This window comes from Pteropus vampyrus, unplaced genomic scaffold (assembly GCF_000151845.1).
Source record: "Pteropus vampyrus isolate Shadow unplaced genomic scaffold, Pvam_2.0 Scaffold289, whole genome shotgun sequence".
NCBI lineage: Eukaryota > Metazoa > Chordata > Mammalia > Chiroptera > Pteropodidae > Pteropus > Pteropus vampyrus.
In genome coordinates this window covers 514,866-521,763 of record NW_011889070.1, presented here as the reverse complement: position 1 = coordinate 521,763, position 6,898 = coordinate 514,866, and the positions used below count along the sequence as shown (strand labels likewise).

Sequence of the window (6,898 nt, the reverse complement as noted above, 5' to 3'; positions counted from 1 at the left end):
AGAGACGTACCTCCTCTCCCCACTCGGTTATTTATTCGTTTACTTATTTATATCAGGATGGAGTTATAAATGTTTATTTCATACTTTGGGCTACCCCTCAATCCTCCTTTATTTATTATTATTATTATTTTTTTTTTTTGCCGAATTTCTTCCGGCTTTGGCCATCGCGCGCCCTTTCGGGTTGACTCTGTCCCTTTGACCTGCTCCCAGCCTTGAGTCCTTGGAGCACGTTCCTACTTTCCGGCACTGTATGATGCTCCAGACTCATCTCACATACTTCCCGCCCCAGCCCTAGAATCGGCCCCTTCTCCAAGAGCCCCAGTTTTTTTCATCCGAGGTGGCGTTAGAGACCAAAGTCTGAGCGCTGAGTGTGCTCGCTGCCTCTGCATCCTCTCGGCCGACAGAGGTAGGAGAGAGAGGTGGGTAAACTAGTAAGTGTACAGACGCGTGTCTTCGTTACTTCGGAATCTGTCCGTCTGTATCTACTTTAAGCTAAGGTCTCCGACGTTGATCCAGCACCGAAAGGTTGTTTTCCTAGCCTTTCCCCTTGCACATCTGTTACCTCCCCCTCCAACGGTGAGAATCCTAGACTCCGCTACTCATTGCATATTTGCTTATTTGTCCCCCCAGCACGCATGTCAGCTCATACCCCATGCAGAGCAACTACACCAACTAGTCTGGCATTGTGCATAGTTCCTTTTGTCGGAGCCTCGCTGTTTCTAGTCAAAATGCCATCTTCTTCAGTGACTTAGGTCACTGTCTTTCCCCATTCCCTTCAGAGGTGTTGTATTGTATATGTAATACAGTTAGAGTCTTCTGTCACAGTCTGTGTTCCATCCTGGGGTCCCTTTACATTTGATTGATTGTTTTTTTTTAATTTTATACCTTAAAGTCCACTCCCTGTGCTGCGAAGTCATATGGGGTGTGACAAAGACACGGTGTTGTGTATCCACCACCTGAGAACCCTTGGGCCTCTCCTTCTCAGCCCGCCGCTCCCCAGCACCCAACCCCGGGCCACCTCTGATTTGTGTCCTATCTTTAGAGTTTCGCCCTTTCTAGAATGTCATACAAGTGGAATCACGTAATATGCAGGCTTTCTGGTCCGACCCCTTTCATTCAGCAAGATGCGTTTAAGAGTCGCCCACCCACCATATCGCATGAATTAATGGCATGAAACGCCACGTTCCTCTTCATCGCTCCGTAATATTCCGTCGTCTGCATGTACCACTGTTTAGGCACCCGTTGGAGGACATCGTGACGGCTTCCAGGCTGGTGTGAGGACGGATAATGCTGCCATAAGCACTCACGCGGGGTGTCCTGCGGACACGAGTTTTCGATTTACGTAGGCGACTGCATGGAGCGTGATCTGGGTCGCACGGTGGGTCTTTTTATTTCGGAAGAAACTGCCAAATGGTCTCCCTAAGTGGCTGTACCAGCAATGAATGGACTTCCTGCTGCCCCCACGTCCTGGCCAGCCCTTGGAGGCGTCTGCATTCCGGATTTCGGCCACTCCGAACCGGGGTCTTCATTCACATTTCTCTATTGAGCAACGAAGCCGAGCGCTTTTCATATGCTTATCGGCCATGCTCCTTCTTCTTCGGTGAGCTGTTCATTCAGATCCTGGGCTCATTCTTCAATTAGGTTGCTTTCTTACTGTCGAGTTGCAGGAGTTCTTAAAATGGTCCAGAAACAAGTCCTTGGCTGGACATGAAATTTGTGAACACTTTTCCCGGTCTGTGGCTTGTCTCTTCCTCCACAGGCTTAGAACTTGATTTCACTCACCCATGCTCCGTGCTTTTCCACATACAGATCCTGCACGTAGTTTGTTAGATTTATACTCAAGGAATTTTTTTATGTTATTTAACTGATTTTTGACAATGATGTAAAGACAATTCAATGGAGAAAGCAGTCTTTTCGACAATTGCTGTGATAACGATCGGTCAACCGCATGGGTAAAAACAAATGAACAACACGGATCTCTCACTAAACGAAACAAGAAGTATCGGAAATGCCGCCTGAACCGGACCCCCTCCTCCTCCGCGGCCAGGGGTCCAGCTGGTGCTGTGCCCTGGGCAAAAGCACGGGAGCCAGATCACCTGGGTTAGAATCCCGGCTCCGCCATCTACCAGATGTGCAATTGGGATGAGTGTCATAAACACCTCTGTGCCTCAGTTTCTCCAAAGGAAAATGAAGACAATAACACGACCACTGGGTAGATTATCACAAGGACAGGAGATAACACACGGAATGCACCAGGACAGCGTCTGCCGCCAGCTGATGCTGAATAAACCTTTGCCGCTATTGTTGAGGTCCCAACAGCAATACCCCTTGGCTGGCTCCCGTACCCACAGCACTGTCCCCTAGGGTCTGCAGATGTGGTCTCCGAGGGCCCTTTCATGTTTCCGGGTGGGGTCCATCTCTGAATCTCAGAGATCGGCCACCATCGCTAAAGTCCCCTGTGGGAGGGCCTGGTGCGTTGGACCCAACCGAGGCGTGTTGGTTTCTGGGCAAAGGCGGGTGTGCATAGGCTGCGGAGAGCGAGCGGTCCCCAGCTGCAGATACCCGACTGTGCCAGCCAGGAAGTCAACGTTCAGGGACGCACGGTTGTCCAGGGTCACACGGTTCCGAGCAGTGGAGTGAGGATTTGCACCGAGGTGGTCTGCCGCCAACCCTGGGTGCACACTGCGCATGTGCCCCCCAGTACTGTACTAACTTCCCAACACTCAGGGGCCAGCTCTGCATGGGAGCTGGGGCCAGATGGCCACACTGACCAGGGCACAGGAGCCATGGGATGGGGGGGCCATTACATAACCTGTAACCTTTTCTACCATGTTCTTGCAAATCACACAGTGGCTTGAAATTTATATCCTCGGCCGGGAAAGCAGCCCAGAAGAGAGATGGATCTCAGATGAAAATGTCTCAGGTACCCAACTGCACGAGGTGGCTGGGGACTTGTACTTTGGCTTTGGGATTAAAGAGAAGAAAAACCTGCCCTCTGACGTGCTCCCTGCTCCCTCGTAGGCCTGTTCCATCTTCCACACACATGGCAAGCCAAGGGGCTGTTCCAGAAAGCCGACTGGCTGGGCTGCCGATCATGGCTGTGAGGCGCACAGCCCAGCTCCAGCTCACTTCCTGCCTGTTAGGACATTCCCCCTGAGGACTCCTGAGCCCCTACCTTCTGCTGTAAGTCTGTTTCCTTGCAGACACACAATGTGTAGAAACAGCCAGGCCATCTGGGCCAGAGGCTCTGCAGACTCCAGGCTGGCGTCGGTCAGGTGCTGAATGCCTCACTGGCCCAGCAGCTGGGTTCACAGATGCTCTGCCCGCCACTTGTCATGCAACTTGGGGGAGGTGGGTCTCAATTTCTTCACCTCTGAAATGGTTTGGGACGACTCAGTGGATAGCAGCTGCCACTGGGCAGTGTTTTGTGGTTCCGGCCTCCATTCTCCCACGCCATCTGGGACTCCCCAGAGCCCCTACTCCAGCCCCTGCCCCTGGCACCTGACGGAACAAGGCCACTTACCCTTCCCGGTGGGTGGGCAGGACCCCCCAGAGAACGCGGACTTTGCCGGGCTTGTTCCTGAGACCCCAAGTCCCTGCGGTGGGCCCGGCCCGCAGAGGGTGCTCCGGGAGGACCGGCAGCCCACCTGCACGGGCTTCTGGTTTTGCCTTGTGAGACCAGGCAGAGCACGTCCCAGAGACGGTCACGGAGATGGCAGTCGGGCTCGGCGACAGCTCTGCCGCTTATGTCTTCGGCCCCAGAGCCACGCGGGGAGCCAGCGCCCCGGGACCCGGGAGGCGCTGCCTGCTCCAATCTCGCGCTCCCATCTGAAGACGAACGGGCTGGCCTCACCTGCTGTCCCAGTGGGCGCTCAGCGCCTCCTTCCAGAACTCGGTAATTCATCGGCGGGTTTCAAAAGGTTCCCCCACGACCAGTTCCGCCGCTGAGCCAGAGGTCCTGTGACCCCACGACTACTGTCTCCACCGCCTTCGAACGCATTTCCACAGGAGCGTGCCACACGGCCGCCCCTCGCCCGGGCAGTGTTAACCGCTGCTGGCCCAGAGAGCAGCAGCTGTGTGACGGTGACCACCGAGGGACAGATTCATACCAGGGAAACGCTGGCCCAGCGACTGCCGCAGCCCACACGGGGCAGCCGTGGAAATCGAGATGACGGCACCGGTCCTGAGTCTCCGTCTCTGCCTGACACGCCTGACACACCTGACACACCTGACACACTCAGGAGCCTTCCTGAGGCCCCAGTTTTCTCGCTCCCAGAGCGTCCGAGGACCCAGGCCCTGTGTGGGAGCCCCTGCCGCCCCGGGCACGCCGCCCATGGCCGGACGCGTGGCCTGCGGACCACAGACCCTCTGGGCTTCTCTGGCTGACTCGGCCCCGCCCGGATCCGCACTCCGCCCGGCCAGCTCCTGTGGCCTCGTGGGGAGCTGCTGGCCCAGCGTGACAGTGAGCTCACCCTTCGCGTCTGCTCTCCAGATGCCCGGCCCGGACCTCGCCGCCTGCCCAGTGACCCTCGATCCTGCCCCAGAGCACATTCCTCAGCTTGTCCTCAGAAGACAGAGGTTGCACGTCACGTGTGCCGTGTGCTGTCTGCGCAGCTCGTCCCAGCAGAGCCAGCGGATGTCACCTTGTGTGCCGCTCGGTTGGCTCCAGGGGGCTGACGGGAGAGCAGGGGAGGTCAGCCTCCGAGTGGACGGGAGGGCGCCGGGATGGGTGGGCTCACCTGGGACTCCCTGGACCCACCCGAGGCGACGCCCTGCTCCGCGGGGCGTTGGTCCAGCTGCAGTTTGTCTGCGGCGGGTCAGCATCCTCACAGCTCAGTCCTAGGCTCCTGCCAGGCGATGCCCCTTCTCACAGACGGCTCCACAAGGCGGACCCGGCGGCCCACGCCGTTGGGAGCCGCTTCAGCCCCGCACACACGCGACACTGTGACCACTTAACTGTTATCACACAAGTTGCCCCATTTGATCCTCACTGCAGGCTGAGGGGGGCAGAGCAGGGGGAAAACTGAACCACAGGGGCAGGGTTGCAGTCAAGGCGGGGTCTGGCCCAAACCCTTCTGAGGCCCAAGGAGCGGGGAGCCGGCTGGTCCCCTCCCCGCCGCCAGCCCCCGCTCCGCCGGCCTCGTCCGAGCCGGGCCTGGCTGCTCCTGCCCCCACGTCTCATCTTAACCCCCTCGACCCTAAACGCTCGTCTCCCACCATCGTCTATCTCTCTGTCCACCACCTGAGCCCCCCGACGCCCCTCCACCCCAGAGCGCCTCTGCTCACCAGGGTCGCCTGGAGCAGCCGCCCCACCCCCGCCCCCAGACCTGGCTCTCTCTGCCCGGCCCACAGGACTCAGCTCCCTCTGTGTCTTCCAGGGGACCCGCCACCTTCCCATCATCTCCACGCCCCCCGAGCGGCTGGACGCCCCTCCTTGCCAGAACACTCCATGCATCCATGGGGGAACGGGTGCCCCTCCCAACCTTCTCCTGCCTCCTCCTCTGTCTCCCCATCAGCTGACGGGCCTACAGGACCCCTGGGCGAAGGCGGCGCTCGGAAGGCTCGGAGTGGCCCCTGCGTGGGGCCGGAGGTCGGTCCTCGTCGTCCACCCTGGTCCCTTCGCCTTGGCCTCCTCTCTCGGCTCTGGAAGGACCACTCCATCCCCAGGGGCCCGTCCGTGCCCACCCCTCCAGCTGACCCAGGACGTCCGCCAGCCAGGCTCCTCGGTGCCCCTCACGCCCTGTCCCCCAGCCGCGTGTCAGGGGCCCAGAGCCCCGCCGGGTCGTGCCCCCCGGCCCCGCCCCCCTCTATCTAACTTGGCCGTCCAGCTTGGCTCCCGTTTCCATCATCTCGGAGCAATTTCCTTTCTCGTCTGGACACTGATTCCTCTCCAGATGGGAGGCTTCCTCCCTGCATCCTCTCCACCGCATCTCGGGCCAAACCCCACGGCCGAAGGCGGGAAGGGAGCGGCGAGGGTGGCGGGTGGGCAGGAAGGCGCGGGCGGCCGTGTGCTCGGGACAGGCCCTGCAGAAAGGCCCAGGCCGAGCGAGGCTTCGGGCTCGGTCCACGAACCAGGCTCGGTCGCCACAACTATGCCCTGGGCACATTTTTAGACTGTGAGTCAACCGCTCATAGTGAATTTTAAATCACTCCCAGAAGGAAGGCTGGTTTACAGCTCTTCTCTGCTAGGCAAAGTCAAGAGGGAGGGGGCTCTGGGGGGGAGGGAAGGGGCCGGGCCCCCAAGACCAGCTGGCTGGAGGGGCGACGGGTCGGAGAAAGCCGACCGACCTCCTGGGCCATCTCCGCGCGAAGTCCGGGCTCCCTGAGATGCACAGTGAGCGGACATCACCGTCCTATCAATTAGGACAGTAAGTTAGAGCTCCACCGGCTCTGACACTGGCTCATGTCACCATCACTTCAACTCCTTGTTACGAGGGAAACTCGACTGACCACAGAAGCCGTTATTCTGTGTCCCCAGCCTGTGCCAAGCCTTGCGGCGATCGGGGGATGATGGAGACAAAGCAGAAAAGCAACGTGCGTGAAAAGGGGCTCCCAGACCCAAACACGGTGGCCGTGTCCCGCGCGAGCCTGCAGAGCAGGGGCCGGAGGGCACGGTGGCCGGGCGGGCCAGACTGCGCTTCAGGGTCTCTGGCCCACACGGCCACGCACGCCCTGCAAGGCGCCGGCTCCTGCAGCTGCTGGAAGCGGGCGGGGCAGGCTGATGCAACTGAGCCCGGGGCCGCGGCCATGAGCTCCAGCCCGCCCTCCCCATCCAGGCGCAAGTCAGCTCCGCTGCTGACTAGGACGTGGTCCCTACACACGGTGGCTTCCCCTCGACAGCTCTCCTCACAGATGAGGGCTCAGCATCCTTCTCACACGGCCCCCTAGGCCACCACTC

General features: G+C 59.4%; 1 long non-coding RNA gene across 1 annotated transcript in view; it reads right to left on the bottom strand.

Annotated features, from left to right (window-relative positions):
• LOC111729921 overlaps positions 1 to 6,247 on the bottom strand; it is a 14,541-nt gene extending 8,294 nt beyond the window's left edge. Inside the window, exon 1 of the long non-coding RNA XR_002776456.1 lies at positions 5,817 to 6,247. This is a non-coding gene — a long non-coding RNA (uncharacterized LOC111729921). The remainder of the gene's footprint in view (positions 1 to 5,816) is intronic.
• Between the last annotated feature and the right edge of the window lie 651 nt (positions 6,248 to 6,898).